Raw genomic sequence first — 17702 nt, 5'->3', positions numbered from 1 at the left:
CAGCCTAAAATCTGCGAGGCATAAGAGCCTTATGCCGCGCAGATTTTAGCCTGCAGTCGGTGTAACGAGGTTCCTGAATCAGGAGCACTCGTTACACCGGAGCAAGTAAGCACTTGCGCTGCGTAACCTATGGTTGCGCGGGTGCAAGTGCTTCTTGAATCTGGGCCACTGTGTTTTTATCAGCAGCATAGTCTGTGCAAACATAGCGGACACATCATTCCGATCTTGGTGTCACAGACACACTCGTTTGGGATCCTTCACCATTCACCATCAGCAAACAGCAGCATCCCTGAGGTAGGGGAGCCTTTTTCCCCCGAAACACGTTGGCATGATCACTTATTGCTATTTTAAATAAACAACCACAAATCCACCTCTTTGCTTGCATTCCATTGAAAATCAGGCACTCTCTCTTTTCCTACCTTTATTGGAAGCATACCAAGTGACACAGTTGAGTTTCCCGGAGCTGTGGCATGGTCCGGCGGTGTCACTCTCGATACTGAATTGATGCCTGGGGGATTTTGATTATTTACGCTTGCCTAACCTCTTATAACGTGGAGGTTAGCCTTCTACTAAGCAGCCTCCCCGCCCCCCACCTTATATGGTGGTGGTCTTACACTCCCAAGTGATGATATACCATATAGCATTGCTTGTGGAGCAATGAATGGACTTTAATATATGTACTGCATGGATATTTACTATATGAATTCTGGACTTTATGCACTTTATTGAACAATCTATTGCATGAGACACATACATAGCACATAAAGCACTTTAAAGAGATAGCACTTTTTGTCTCATAGCACAATAGCACTTTATTTAAAGGATAAGTTCACCTTTGGGAACATATTACATGTTCCTCCAGTTTTTAGGGTGGAACATATTCCAAAGCTGCAGCCGCTGCCCACTACACCCTTCCTGTATGGGAAGAATTTTACTGTATTAGATGTCACCTTTTAAAATCAGCGCCGCCATGACATGCTCCATCCACACATACAGCTGTGTGTGTGAATCAACTACAAGGCCTGACATCCTTAGTGGCTGTTGGCTTGAATTTCTCAATGAACTACCACAGCACTGTAGAGCGCCGAGGCAGTTCACTGGTTTCTTGTTTTCAGTGTATCTGCTTGCCCATACGGGATGTACGGCACACAGATATACTGACAGATCTGAAGGAGATCTGCATGGCACCAATGATCTTCTGATCGCTGGTGCGATGTTTTACAGGCTCCAAAAGAAAAAAATCGAATGCACATTTTTTAACCTGCAAAAAAATTTGAATTTATTATTTTTTTATAAAAACTAAACTTATCCTTTAACCACTTGCCGACCAGCTATTGCCGATATACATCGGCAGAATGTTGCTGTACGTTGCTTTGAATTTGCTGCCGTGCGGGTGCCCGCGGGTCCCGCGGACTCGATGACCGCCGGGTGCCCGCGATCGTCTCACAGAGAGGCAGAACGGGGGGATGCCTATGTAAACAAGGCATTTCCCTGTTCTGCCTAGCAATATGACAGCCCTGTAATCGGGAGCAGTGATCTCTGTCATGTTCTAGGTAGCCCACCCCCCCACACACAGTTAGAATCACTCCCTAGGACACACTCAACCCCTTGATCGCCCACTAGTGTTTAACCCTTTCCCTGCCAGTATCATATTTACATAGTAATCCGTGCATTTTTATAGCACTGATCACTGTATAAATGACAATGGTCCCAAAATAGTGTCAAAAGTGTCCGATATGTCTGCCATAATGTCGCAGTCACAATAAAAATTGCTGATCGCTGCCATTACTAATAAAAAATAATAATAATAAAAATGCCATAAAACTATCCCCTATTTTGTAGACGCTATAACTTTTGCGCAAACCAGTCAATACAGTTACATAGTTAGTCAGGTTAAAAAAAGACACAAGTCCACCCAGTTCAACCATAACAAAAACAAACAAAAATTAAATAATATCATACAATCCCATATACCCATTCTACACCCAAAGTTGATCCAGAGGAAGGCGAAAAACCCCAGTAGAGCATGATCCAATTTGCTACAGCAGGGGAAAAAATTCCTTCCTGATCCCCCGAGAGGCAATCGGATTTTCCCTGGATCAATATACGCTTATTTTTTTATTTTTTTACCAAAAAGATGTAGAAGAATACATATCGGCCTAAACTAAGAAAGACATTTTTTTTTATATATTTTTGGGGGATATTTATTATAGCAAAAAGTAAAAAATATTGCTTTTTTTTCAAAATTGACGCTCTTTTTTTGTTTATAGCACAAAAAGTAAAAACCGCTGTGATCAAATACCACCAAAAGAAAGCTCTATTTGTGGGGGGAAAAAAGCCGTCAAATTTGTTTGGGTGCAACATCGCACCACCGCGCAATTGTCAGTTAAAACTACACAGTGGCGAGGCGCAAAAAGTGCTCTGATCAGGAAGGGGGTAAATTCTTCCGGGGCTGAAGTGGTTAAATTAATAACACGCATTGGTCATTATTACATTGTTTGCTATATATAGTACCTCTTCTTAACACAAGATGTCCTCAGTGTTCCTGGTTAAAGAATGCCCAGCATTACTCATTCTGGAAGACTGAGCACATACTGATAATTCAAGACACCATGGCCTTTGAAGGGGGCATCTCAATGATTTGCACTGTACTGAAGCAGAGAGTTCTCTGCTCTCTGCATCAGTGAGGACCGCCGGGCCCGTTCCAGGGAAGAGATGAAGCAGACCCCATGCCATCACATGACAAGCCTGAAACCTTCTAAAAAGATAACTATAAAACAACAAAAAGTAAATGTTACAGCTTGGAGGCGCAAGGAGGTGGGGGGGAGGGGGGCAATTGGGGGCAGGGACTCTGGAGTTGTTTTTTAAGCCACCCATTTATAACATGCCAAACAGGGTCTCAGAAATTGTGTTCTTTGGCTATTAGAAGCCTTTGTTGAAGTCCATATTGACAGAAGGTCATCAATTCCCCTTGGATAAGAGCAAAGAGGAGAATTCCTGATCAATAGGATTTATAAACTATTATTGGAATGTGTCCCTTGTGCTTGAAATCTTCATTCTTCGGATCCCCCCCCCCCCTGCTCCAGAAGATAACAGCAGCGAGGGTTCACAAAACTGAGATCGCTGCGACTTATATTCACCAAGAGTGCCCAGCTATGTGTTAGAAATTCTGTACATAGCCCTACAGAACAGGAAGTGCACAGTCCACATGTGTTTTGCTGCTTAACTGCAGGCAGGAAAATTAAAGTGATACTAAAGTCAATTTTTTTTACTTAAGAATAACAAACATGTTATACCTACCTGCTCTGTGCAGTGGTATTGCACAGAACAACCCAGATCCTCATCTTCTCGGGTTCCTTTTCTGTTATCCTGGCCCCTTCCTACTGTTGAATTGGGGGCAGAGACTCTGGAGTTGGTTTTTAAGCCACCCATTTATAACATGCCAAACAGGGTCTCAGAAATTGTGTTCTTTGGCTATTAGAAGCCTTTGTTGACGTCCATATTGACAGAATGTCACCAATTCCCCTTGGAAAAGCGCAAAGAGGAGAATTCCTGATCAATAGGATTTAAGAACATGGATGAAGACTACCAAATAAAAACTACTGGGAATATGATAATTATATTATCAGTGGAGCTTTTACAAAAAAAATATATAGATAATGGGCCAGATTCAGAAAGACTGGCGTATTTTTAGGCGGGCGTAGCGCATCTCATATACGCTACGCCGCCGTAACTTAGAGAGGCGAGTACCGTATTCAGAAAGAACTTGCGCCCTAAATTACGGCGGCGTAGAGTAAATGGGCCGGCGTAAGTCCGCCTAATTCAAATTATCAAGGCAGTGGGCGTGTTGTATTACAATGAGCCGTGACCCCATGTAAATGAGGGGGGCGAACGAACGGCGCATGCGCGCGCATGCTCAGAATCACGTTGCAAATACTCCCTAAGATACGTCGGCTCAATGCTTTGTCGACGTGAACGTAACCTACGCCCATCCCCATTCACGTACGACTTACACCAACAACGTAAAATACGACGCTGTTCCGACGTTTCCGACGTCCATACCTTAACATGACTTACCCCTGCTTTATGAGGGGTAAACTTACGCCGGACATACGCCTTACGTAAACGGCGTAACTAAATCCGACGGGAGCAAGTACGTTTCTGAATCAGCATATCTTGCTCATTTGCATATTCGACGCGTAAATCAACGGAAGCGCCCCTAGCGGCCAGCGTAAATATGCACCTAAGATACGATGGCGTATGGCAACTTACGTCGGTCGGCTGAAGCCAGATTTCGGGCGTATCTAGGTTCCAGAATACCGCGGCGCATCTTTTAACTTACGCGGCGTATAAATAGATACGCCGGCGTAAAAGCTTTCTGAATCTGGCCCAATGAATTTTTGGATATGAATCCAACGGTTTGAGTATTGGGTTGCAAGGAAGCCGATGATTTGTCTACTCTTAGCTGGAAGAGTGGTGAGTACAAGACCCCAGACACTTCCCATTGTCTGTGCCAATCTTCAAGAAGACCGGCAAACAAGTAGTTTGTGTTTCCTCTGGGTTGTTAATAAATATTTACGCATTCTTTGGTCAATTAGCCTGACCTCGTACTTGGGAATCCGGCATTTGTAATGTAATAAGACACGGGATTTGTCTATTCCGCGTAAAGCATGGGAGATACTAAGCTGTGCGAAGTGTGTCCATGGGGCCGCTCAGAATTCTGCTCCGTAAAGCAGACGTTCGCGTCTGAAGACAGAGACAGGCCAGAGGACTCATCCTTTCACTGTCAAAGGTTCTGTAATCACAAAGATACTTATCAGTTAAACATGGAAATGTGTCATTAAATAGCAGCCTGCACATATTTTAAGGAGATTATATTAACAAAATAGACTCCCAGGGCTTATTTGTTAAAAATAAAAAGGGTTTGATGCCAAAACATCATTTTAACAGGTTCCAGGGTTTTTAGCCCAGTAAACGTAAAATATTGCATAGCAATGTTTCTTATTTAGTATGCAAAGCCATGATGATATGAGGACATTTCCCACTACTTCTGCTGAGTCATGTATTACTATGCTGGGAATAGCCTGTAATTAAAACCAAAGTTAAAGTGGATGTAAACCCAAAATGTTTTTATTTCTTTTTTGATGTCACAATGTAGAGTATAAGCATGGGCATCCGCTGAAATTCGGCAGCGGCGATACACAGTCGCATTTTACCCTTTCTTCGACTGCTAGCGGGGGTTAAAAGCGCCACCCCACGTTAAAATGTAAAAACACCCCACTGTGCCTCCTGCATCTTTCAATATCTCTTTGACACTATTGTGTACCCCCCTCTCCACAACTGCACCTCTGGACCCCTTTACATTACACAGCACCCTACACCTCTGGACCCCTTTACATTACACAGCACCCTGCATCACTGGACCCCTTTACATTACACAGCACCTCACAGCTCTGGACCCGTTTACATTACACAGCACCCCACAGCTCTGGACCCCTTTACATTACACAGCACCCTGCATCACTGGACCCCTTTACATTGCACAGCACCTCACAGCTCTGGACCCCTTTACATTACACAGCACCCCACAGCTCTGGACCCCTTTACATTACACAGCACCCTGCATCACTGGACCCCTTTACATTACACAGCACCTCACAGCTCTGGACCCCTTTACATTACACAACACCCCACAGCTCTGGATCCCCTTTACATTACACAGCACCCTGCATCACTGGACCCCTTTACATTACACAGCACCTCTTTCCCTTGACTGAAACACTACACTATATTGACAGTATATTTATTTCAGGTCTAAAAGAGGAACCTTTCGGAATGAGGGACAAATGGATTTGATTCCAGAAGAGGGACAGGCACTCTTAATAAGGGACAACTAGAGGGGAGGGGAGCGCTGCAGTCACTGCTTAAATCGTCCCCAGGGCCAGTTCGGCCCTGCTCCTGGCTCTCCCTGGCAATTTCAGGGGTGGGGCAAACGACCCCCCTTTCCCTATGGAGCGGACGCCCATGAGTATAAGATTTCCTATCATCTGTGCCCAGTCTTGCCACACAGAGTTAATCCAGCTCTGAGCAATCCTCTTTTATTGTTCAGTGAAATAAAATGGACTTACAGAGAAAAAACCTTAGTCCGTTCCGCCCCCTTGCTGTGAGTGACAGGTTATTTACATATCTCATGCACTAGCCTGGAGACAGGCATTATTCCCACCCCCCACTCCTTTTCTGAAGTCATGTGGTTACTTTTCTGGATTTTGACTGAATGTTAATGATCATAGCAGAATTTAGTGTAATGCCGCGTACACACGATCGGTCCATCCGATGAAAACGGTCTGATGGATTTTTCCATCGGTTAACCGATGAAGCTGACTGATGGTCAGTCGTGCCTACACACCATCAGTTAAAAAAACGATCGTGTCAGAACGCGGTGACGTAAAACACAACGACGTGCTGAAAAAAACGAAGTTCAATGCTTCCAAGCATGCGTCGACTTGATTCTGAGCATGCGTGGATTTTTAATCGATGGACGTGCCTACAAACGATCAGTTTCTTTCTATTGGTTAGGAATCCATCCAAATTTAAAACAAGATTGAATTTTTTTAACCGATGGATAAATAACCGATGGGGCCTACAAACGTTCGGTTTGGTCCGATGAAAATGGTCCATCAGACCGTTCTCATCGGTTTGACCGATCGTGCGTACGCGGCATAAGGAATACACAGGAAAAAATGCATGTTGACAAGGGGAGTGTAGAGGTGGGTGGGAAGTCTACTGACATCACAACTCCACCCACTGAGCTCAAGACAACAGATCCACCCACAGAATCTGCAGTTTTTCAGTTCTTATAACAGACAGAGGGGAGATATTTGACAGGTAAGGATACATGCAGAAGGCATCTATATCCTTATATATCAGCACTATGGCAGTAGTTTAGAAACTATGAGAGTGGGTTTACATCCACTTTAACGCAAAATAAAAAAAACAAAATCAGTATAATGGACATGACTTACTATTATTGGGATGTGTGCTTGAAATCTTCATCCTTCGGATCCCCCCTCCCCCGTCCGGACCAGAAGATTACAGCAGCGGGGGTTCACAAAACCGAGGTTGCTGTGACTTATATTCACCAAGAGTGCATAGCTATGTGTTAGAAATTCTGTACATAGCCCTACAGAACAGTGCACAGTCCACATGTGTTTTGCTGCTTAACTGCAGGCAGGAAAATTAAAGTGCTACTAAAGTCTATTTTGTTTTGTTTTTTTTAAATAACAAACATGTTAGACCTACCTGCTCTGTGCAGTTGGTTTTGCACAGAAGAGCCCAGATCCTCCTCTTCTTGGGTCCCTCTTCTGTGATCCTGGCCCCTCCCTCCTGTCAAGTGCCCCCACAGCAAGCAGCTTGTTCATTTAGACACAGAGCTGTGGTTCGGCCCGCCCTCTCTCTCTCTCCTGATTGGCTTATTGAATTTGACAGCAGCGGGAGCCAATGGCGCTTCTGCTGTGTCTCAGCCAATCAGGAGCAGGAGTCCCGGATGTCCGTGGCACATTGCTGGATAGGGATAGGGCTCAGGTAAGTATTAGGGAAGATGAGGGGGGGATGCGCACACCTATGGTTAAACTCTGTCTTTTTTCCGTAATAAAAAATACCGAACCATGGGATCTGCTTCACAATCTCACATGCCACCCCACTAGAAGTTGTCGTCCTCGGCAACTTTCCCCATATAAACTCATCCTGGGCATAGCGCTCTGGGGGCACACCAGCATTGGGCCTTGTTGACCTTCTTAGAGAAAGGGACTCAGAAGTACTGGGGACATCAGGCATATCTGTCAGGGGAAGAGCTCCTACTGGTTCAGCACTCTCTCTGGGTGGCAAACCTGCCTCAGCCGAGACCTCGTTGGGTACCTGGGCAGGAAAAACCCACCATTTCTCCTCCTCCTCCTCCTCCTCTGTACTCTGAGCGTGAGAAGACATCTCCTCCACACACACTGGTTCATCAAAATTACAACGTCTTAACATATTACGGTGCAAGTTTCGGGAGGGGCTCTACCTCATAGACTGGAATGGCAGGGTCTACCCTCCCTTTCACCGTGTATGGGACTGCCTCCCACCGCCCATTCAACTTCCCAGATGGCTGTTTGGCTTTGACCATCACCCGATCACCCGGGGCATACCCATCTCTGCACTGGTCTCGGGTTGGGGTGTACCACTTGCCCCAGGTGCTCCCCTACAACCTTGTGGATAGTTCTCAGCCGGCGGCGGTGTTCTTTCACCTATGTGGTGGTACTTCTTGGTGGTGGCTCCATCTGGTTGGGCATGTGAAGGTCTTCAATCTCCCGTCCAGCTCTCCCAAACATAAGCATATGGGGAGAGTATCCAGTGGTACTGTGTACCCTGTTGTTATAGGCCCACATTAGTTCAGGTTGGTATTCGGGCCACTGGGCCTTTTGACTATCCTCCAGAGTCCGCAGCATCTGGAGCAAGGTGCAGTTAAAGCGTTCGCATGCCCCGTTTCTCTGGGGATGATACGGGGTGGTGCGGGAGCGGTCGATCCCATACAGCTGGTACAGTTCATACATTAGAGTACCCTAGAAACACGCTCCCTGGTCTGAATGTATTCTCTGTGGGCAACTGAACACCTGAATAAAGTGTTTGCAGAACGCTTCAGTGGCTGACTCTTCTGTCTGGTCTCTGGTGGGTACAGCCACCGCATACTTGGTGAAGTGATCTGTCATGACTAGACAGTACGAGTGTCCCGAGGTAGAATACCCAATCTGCACATAATCAATCATCAGAAGCTCCAGGGGCGCTGAGGTCCGGATGGTCTGGACAGGGGCCCGCTGTTCAGTACTCTTACTCAACCCGCAGGGTCGACACTTGGCCACCATGTCAGCCAGATCTAAACAATAAACCAGCCGTTGGAGCCACTTGAACGTTTTGTCGCTCCCGAAATGGGCCCCCCTTTCATGGGCTTCCCTGGCGGCTTCTGGTCCCAATGACATGGGGATGACAATCTGTTGTCGGTACTGCAGCTCTGTCTGTAAGTATATGGTCCGGCACAGGAGTCCCTGGGTAATGGTCAACTTATCCCACTGTCTCAACAACTTTTGACCCTCTGTGGTCAGTCTGGCTCGCTCTTCTGGCTCTGGCCAGATCTTAGCCCGAACCCATTCCTTCACTTTCCACAAGTCCGGGCAGCCATGCTGGATTCTCTCCCAATCGGCCAATGTCTTTCCCAGCACCAGGGACATCCCGGACGCCACCCCACTTGAATGTGCCACATCCTGGAACAGGGGTAATCGACCAAGGTCAGGCATTTCAGTGTCCTCCAGCTCCGGTACTCTGATCCGACAACCCTACAGGGACTCGGGAGAGTGCATCAGCGTTGCTGTTCTCCCTACCTGACCGAAACTTGATGCGGTATTGGTACTTAGAAAGGTGAGCCATCCACCTCTGTTCAAGCGCACCGAGTTTGGCATTCTCCAGATGTGCTAACGGGTTGTTGTCCGTCATCGCGGTCACGGTGCAGAGGTGACCTCCGGTAGTGAACCTCCGGTAATAACCGGCCAGTCCCACGAATGCCCGCACCTCTCTCAGTGTCCGTGGTTGGGGCCACTTCTGGACAGCCTCTACCTTACTGGGGGCCGGCTTTACCCCCTCCTGGGTGACTACATGTCCCAAATAGTCGATCTGTTGCCGAAACAGTTGGCACTTCTTGGGCTTGATCTTGAGCCCATGGTCTCGTAGCCGTCCTAGGAGCTGTCGCAGCTTCTGGAGGTGGTCTTCAAAGGAGGCCCCAAACACTACTATGTCGTCCAGGTATATCAATACCGACTCGAAGTTGAGATCCCCCAAGCAGTGCTCCATCAGCCGCTGGATTGTTCCTGGGGCATTGGACAGGCCGAATGGCATCTGGTTAAACTCTAATGCCGCGTACACACCATCACTTTATGTGATGAAAAAAAATGACGTTTTTAAAAACGTCACTTTAATTGACTGTGTGTGGGGGAAAACGTCGTTTTATGTCTTGTAAAAAACGACCAAAAAAAATTGAAGCATGCTTCAATTTTATGTGTCGTTTTTCAAAAGTGCACTTTTTACTTCACAGAAATTGACCGTGTGTAGCAAAAAACGTCGTTTTCTAAGACGTTTTTTCATCCACGCATGCCCAGAAGCTACTTATGAAGCGAGCTTCAATGGTAAAACGTGGTGGAACGTAACCTCACTTTGCAAGAACATTGTGAGAAAAACGATGGTGTGTAGGCAACTTCGTCTTTGAAAATTGAAGTTTCAAAAACGTCATTTTTTACTTCACAGAAAGTGTAGTTTTTTTTCATCACATAAAGTGATGGTGTGTATGCGGCATTAGAGTCCCATAGGTAGAATGAAAGCAGTCTTCGCTTTGTCCTTCTCAGCCATTGGTACTTGCCAATATCCACTGGCCAGGTCAAGAGTCGAGAAGAATTTTGCATGGCTCAGGGCTGACCACGACTCCTCAATCCGCGGAAGTGGGTAAGCATCCCGGACGGTCTGAGCATTCAGCTTCCGATAATCGTGTTTCCGGGAATGATCAGCTCACTGTCTTCAACATTGAGGCAGCGTACAGGCACACACCTGTCTTTCACAATGGCGAGGGTCTGGGCTACCAGTGGGCGAGTCTGTGTTTCCTCTTGATAAGAGGGCTCAATCAGGACCTCCAGTCCATTCAGTCGTCGTCCAGCCCCCACCGGCAGCATCAAGATTCGCTCTTGTCGAGGTGGAATCTTCACCGGGGTCCTCCGCGGCACCCTTATGTCTCCAATGGGCCGACCGGACATGTTACTCATTTGCAGACTACAGCTCCTCACCATCTGTTGTAAAACTTTCTGGGGCGGCCGGTGTGTGGTGGCTCGTTGCCAATACTTCGGCCGTTCTTTGGCATAGAGTTGATGGTCTAGATCCCTCAGTAAATTCATACCTAGGGTATCTCTGTTAAAAAAAAATTCATACCTAGGGTCACGTCCATTCCTTCCTGAGACGGATGGTCCACCAGCACGACCCCCTTCTTGCCGATGTCTTGTCCAAACAATCGGACCCGCATCCATACTATCCCTCGGACATCCATCTCTCGGTTATCGGCAGCCATCAGCCCGATGACGCTCCCGTCTTCGGGTTCCATCATATGCCGGAAGTGCCTTTCGAAGAACTCCAGGGGGCATAAGGGTGCACTCTGACCCTGTATCAACTAAGCAGCGTACCTTCTGGCCTTCCAACTCGGCTTCCATAACGGGGCTGCTGGCATACAGTTCATGTTCCTCACGCATAGGGCCTAGCTTCTGGTGTAGCGCCGCAGTACGCACAGCTACTGTGGCAGTCGGAAGTTTAACGCCGGCTCGGATTTCATTTGTTCTGGGCACTCTCTGGCTATATGGCCGTTCTGTCGGCAAGCCCAACAGAGGTGTCCTCTTTTGACGTGCCCCCGCACCTGAGTTATCCTGGATGGAGTGGTGTGGTGTACTGGGGTCATTTCCGGGGGCCAGGGCGATCCTGACTTTATCTGGGACACTTCTAGCCGGAGTTCTTTCAATTCTGTCCGCAGAGCCTGGACCGTATCCTTTAAGGAATCAGAGTCTTCAGATGCAGACTGACGTCCCGTAGCATGGGTGCTACTCACTACTCTCGCCGTCACAGGCATGTGCCCTTCCTCTCTCTCCATGGTAGACACTGTAGAATGTCATGTCGGCCGCCGTCCGGGTCATCTCTTGCAGCTTGTCCTGTAAGAACTTGTTGGAGAGCCCTACTATGAACTGATCTCTTAGTAGCCGGTCTACCTCCTGGAAGGCTCCCATGGCCTCTGGGTCCCGCCACTGTATTTCATTGAGTGTCTCCTGTAGGGCATTAGAGTACTGCATCAGGGTCTCACCCTCCCGCTGTGGTCGGTTGAAGAAGTGGCTTCGCAGCTGCACTACTTTAGCACGGCCCCCTAGTGCCCTCTCCAGCAGGGAGAATATTTTCTCTAGGGTGTCCCTCTCAGATTCGGGCCTTACCATCACTGCCCGTCTGATGTCACCCTCAAGAGCTCCCAACGCGACCTCTGCCTGCAGCTTAGGGGTCAGGTTGCACATTCTAACTGCACTCTGCACCTTTTCAGTCCAGTCCTGCAACGTCATGTTTTGGCCGTCATACTTTGGCAGATGATGCAGCAGCGCCCCTACGGGGATGTATCCTACTGGGGCGGGCATGGCATTGGGGGCAAGCTGGCCTTGTGCTGGTACAACTTGAGCTGGGTTCTGATCCGGTGCCACTGGCACCATGGGAAGGTCTTCCGCTGCGTTCCCGTCCATAACGGTCGCTGTATCCTGCCGACTACGCCAAGTTGTAAGTCGTGTACCAGGGTGGGCTCTCCAAGATACAGCGAAGTCTCGAACGAGGAAAGCAACTTTGACACCAACTTTTGTGAAACAGTTCTTTTCTTTTACTGTAACAAGGTATTAAACCGAAACCCCAAAATGAACACAGCAATAAGGTTACATACACCCAGCCGTAGCTGAGAACCCATGTGCTGCACAGCAAGATGCACCTGGATGGATACAGAGGCAATTTGCCGTAACTTGCCTATTGGAGGATACAACTAGGACTGTCCCTCCGTACCTTTTATTACCCTTATAAGAACGTGAACGATTGTGTATATGCTTAGTTTCGGGGTAATCTGCGGTACAGCACAGCAGCTTACAAACTTATCACTTCTATGCAATATTTACCCCCTCCTTTTACATAACCGGTATGATAACACGTGTGTAAGTTTTACTGTCCTTAATGAAGACACTAAACAGGTTTGTGGTTTGGAAGATTGCTCTCCATATGCAATGTCTCTTTAAGTAGCAGGATCCTTGTACTAATGGTAGCAACACTTTTGGCCTAATATACTGTAATGACCCTGACTGACTAACTACAGGCCTAATCTTTAGGCGCCAAACATCACTAGGCGGTGCGTGAACGATATTACTGACCCGGGTCTTGAACTGTAGCCGATCATGTCTTCCAACCGATTAACGAGGTAGTTCTCCGTCTCTCGGCTCCTATCAGCTTTTATGGAAAAACGATACCTTCTTCCTCCGGACAGGCTCTGTACTGAACGGTGATTACTCAGCTGCCGTTCCTAAAACTCTAGGACGCACGGTCCCCCCTGGATGCGAACAGTTCGAATTTTCACACAGTCCCACCAAACATGTCTGCTCCAACTGCTTCCTGATTCCAGCTTCTCCAGCTCATCTCCACCTCCTCTAAATAAGCAAGAGGAGGTGGAGCAAGCAAGAGCTTACAGTCTGTAGAAACAGTGGTCAAAACTCAGAATGGCAATTATACACAAAGAGTGAACAATAAAACTCAGAATGGCAATTATACACAAAGAGTGAACCATGGGATCTGCTTCACAATCTCACATCTTGGGAGATCAGGAAGGAATATTTTTTTTCCCCTGCTGGGGCAAATTGGATTATGCTTTGTTGTTTTTTTTTTGTTTTTTTTTGCCTTCCTCTGGATCAACTGTGAATGTAGGATTGTACATATTTTTTTCCCTCCTATTGGGTGAACTGGATGGACTTGTGTCATTTTTCAACCAGACTAACTATGTAACTATGTATGAAATCTGCTAGGCCATTTATAGGTCAGTTAAAACTTTCTGGGGACTGTCATGGACCTTGGAGTAATGGAGTGGTTACTGAGCTATATTGAGACATTTCCATTATGTGATAAGCCTGTTTAAAGCCTTTGGGCCATATTCTCAAACAAGTTACACCGGCGTATATGGAGATGCGCGGCGTGCGTGTAAAGATGCGCCGTCCTATCTATGCGCCATAGTCACAGAACCAGATCCGCCAGAAATCAGGCTACTCCTGTCCGTCTTAACTAGTTTAAGTTTACGCAGCGTAGGCGTATATTTCAGCTGATAGCATCCTAGGCTGCCATAGAATTAGTATTCAAATATGCAAATGATGTAGATGCGCTGATTCCCGAACCTACGCGCGATCGGCTTAGGCTACGCGCTGTGCGCGTAAGACGATTGTCCGGCTTAAAGTTACCCCTTATAAAGCTCGGTTAACTTTGCTCCAGACCTGAGTAAGTTAGCTTGAAAAAAGCAAATACAGCAGCACCATCCCGGACGAGCTGAGCAACCAAATTTTGCGGACAACACATTCGTATGCCAACATGCCAGGGGCAGGCGTGGTCTTAGCACTGCTAGTGTGTGAGGAGGAAGAGGCACTTAGAAGGAGGAGGGCACGGAGGAGGGCACGTGAGAGGATCTACCCACAGCGCATTAGCCTCTTTGGCATGGCTGATGTGGATGTGTATCACCGTTATAGATTCAGCCCTGATGCCATCCTTGAAATTACCAGAGCCCTGAAGAATGACATCAGCAGCCCAACACAACGATCCCATGCAGTGCAGCCACTGGTGAAGGTCCTGGCAACATTGCATTTTCTTGCCACAGGCTCTTTTCAAAGAACCAGTGGAGACGTGGTTGGGATATCCCAAACCAGCATGAGTAGATGCGTGCACCAAGTTGTCCCCGCAATACTCCGACGCATGTCGCACCACATAATCAGACCCACCCAGGAGGACATGCGGCTGAAGGCAATGACAGATTTCTGCCTAATTGATGGTTTCCCACGCACTGTGGGTGCAATTGATTGTACCCATGTGGCAATACAGCCCCCCCACGAGACCGAGCACATATACCGCAACAGAAAACATTGGCATTCTATCAATGTCCAAGTGATCGTGGATGCACATGGCCTCATATGGCACGTCCGTGCAAAACACCCCGGATCCAGCCATGACAGCTTTATATTCAGGCAAAGTGACATCCCAAGACAATTTGAGCAGAATGTGTATGGGGACAGTTGGCTGGTTGGTGAGTGACATGGGTGTCAGGTATGTCTGTCCCCCCCCATGATGCAGACATCACGAGGGGCACATGCATTACTAACATCCTCCTGTCTTTTCCCTTCCAGGTGACTCTGCATATGCCCTGGGACCTCATCTCATGACTCCATTCCGCAATCCGCAAACACCAGGAGAGAGAAGATATAACGAAGCACACGCACACACCCGTGCAGTGGTTGAGCGAACATTTGGCCTCCTTAAGTCACGATTTCGATGCCTGGATAAGACTGGGGGTACCCTGCTGTATTCCCCCAACTTCGTGTGCCAAATCATCGCTGCATGTTGCGTGCTGCACAACTTCGCAGTGAGAAAGGGCCTGCAGATTGACCTACGTGATGACCTGACCCCCCAACCACCATGTCCCCCCCTAACCGAGGCTACCCCGTCTGCTGATGGTACAGCAGTCAGGAGATGTCTCGTGGAGCGAATCTTTGAACGTTAAACACAAACATTAAACATGGCACACAGAAAATGCACGCATGCACACCACTGTGGTCCCTAACACACACCCCACATGCACAGAACATTGGATTAGACCGAAGTACACCGCACGGTACTAAGGAGCAGCAACGCCGCGTCAAGGCCCCAATGATGTTGCTGTCCATTCATACGTCATTCATACGGACCTGGGGAGAACTTATCACCAGCGCCCGAGGGTGACACCCCTTACTGGCAGGAATGTCACCACCCCACATTCACACACCATTCACACTGTACTCTGCAACACTGCCTGTGTGCAGCACCCAAAATTTAAAAAAAAGCTCTTAACCAGAGCAAATAATAAAATAAGCTCTTAACCAGAGCAAATAATAAAATAAGCTCTTAACCAGAGCAAATGAAGAATAAATAATCACTTGCCCCGGCGCGGGCTACGCCTGGTGCCCAGGTTCCTGGCCCTCACTTGCCTGGGGGGAGCTGGGGCATCAGGTGGAGGAACATCTCCAGGTGGAGGAACATTCCCAGGTGCCTCCCTGCCTGCCTGTCTGCCCTCCAAAGCTAGTGCTATGCGGGTGAGCAATGACTCCTGGGTAGCTGTCTGGGCCTGAACAGCCCTTCGCAGGCACCTGACCTCCCCCACAAGTTCGGCAGTTGTAGTCTGCAGCTCACCCAGGCTGGTGATTGTGGCTGCGCAGTTTCCAGCCACATCTTGGAGAGCATCTGGTACTGCTCCCGAGGAGGCCAAGCTGTCGGACAGGCGCCTCAACTCCACCAAGATTTCCCCCATATGACGGGTTTGCTGGTCCTGCTGCCTGGCCAGATTCTCATGCAGCATTTCTGCCGCACCCCTTGTCCTGTGGGTAGCCCTCCTGGGGACAGGAGTGGCTGGGCCCCTTGCATAGAGTGAGGACCTGGAGGGGCTGGAGATGAGGGGGATGGGACGGGAGGGACTGGAGAGGGTGTTGGAGGACCCTGAGGGGCTGGAGATGCGGGGGCTTTGTGATGGTCCTGCCACCACATGCGACTCCTCCAAAAAAATGAAGACCTCCTGCTCGCTGTGGACCACCTCTTCCTGGACCACCTCTTCCTGGACCTCCTCTTCATGGACCTCCTCCTCAACAACCTCCTGCGCGGAGGACTGACCACTCCCCTCCACCAAGGCCTGTTGGCTTCCCAGGAGGTCAGTCACAGAAGCAGACTGCTCAGTGGATGATGGTCTGTGACGGCCACTGGCAGCATTGGATGGCCCCCGCTTCATCCTGCTCACCTGTGGATGACACAAAACATTCACATGTTGGTGGACCCACACACTTGTCACATAACCCACCACCCCCACCACACATGCAACACACCAGAAGATAAAACACACTTACCTGTCCTCATGGGTGGCTCACTTGAGTCATGGCCCTCCAGGCCCTCCACCTGCTCCCTCCGAAGGCAGTGGGCAATCACTTCCTCCTCTTGAGTGAGCCGGGTAGAACAGGGTGGCCCCCCTCCTGTGCCCCTGGCATGCTTTGCAATGATGGCCATCTTGTTCCTGACCACACCACGCAGGTCATTCATTTTTTTAAGAATTTCCTGGGGGGTCCTTGCCTCATGGCCTAAGGCATTGACCTGGGCAGTCACTTTCCTAAGGATCTCCTCCTTTTTGGTTTTACTTGTGCTGCCACTGTCAGCACCATGGAGTCTTGAATCGTATCTCTCCATGGCAGAGACTACGATGGCCCTCTCATCTTGGCTGAAATTTTTTTTTCTCCTTTCCTTCCTGGGTCCAGGCATTGCAAAGCTAAAGAGCAAAATCTCACGGACACCACCAACAGAATAAATGGAGTCACTTTGCACTCGTTGGGCGCATGTGGTGACGCTTTTATGCACTGGGCCGGCCCAACTCAGCAGGGATTTACGCCTACTGTTGTTTTGCGCATGCGCAGAGGGCGGGGCACGTCCGGCGCATGCTCCGTTCGGTCTGGACATCATTTGCATGGGGTCACGGTTCATTAGCATTCTTCACGCCCACATCCCTCCTACCGTCACTTGCGCCTACTTACGCCGACACATTTCAGCTCCGCGAGCGCAACGTAGGACGCATGTGGTACGGGAATATGGGAGAGCTCTCTCCAAGTTAAGCCAGCGTAGCGCAACTATGATGCGCTACACCTGAGTAAATATGCGCCGATCTACGAGAATATGGCCCTTTGTGATTATCAGGTGTGGGTGTCTTCTGTCGGAGACAGCCCGTCTGAAGATGTATGTGTTTATGCTAAGTGCCTTTGTACTGTTCTAAAGGTCAGAAGCCTCCTGTCAGGAGCATTGAATTAGCATTCTATTGT

The sequence above is a fragment of the Rana temporaria genome, chromosome 4, assembly GCF_905171775.1.
Source record: "Rana temporaria chromosome 4, aRanTem1.1, whole genome shotgun sequence".
Classification (NCBI taxonomy): Eukaryota; Metazoa; Chordata; class Amphibia; order Anura; family Ranidae; genus Rana; species Rana temporaria.
This window is presented reverse-complemented; position numbering follows the sequence as displayed.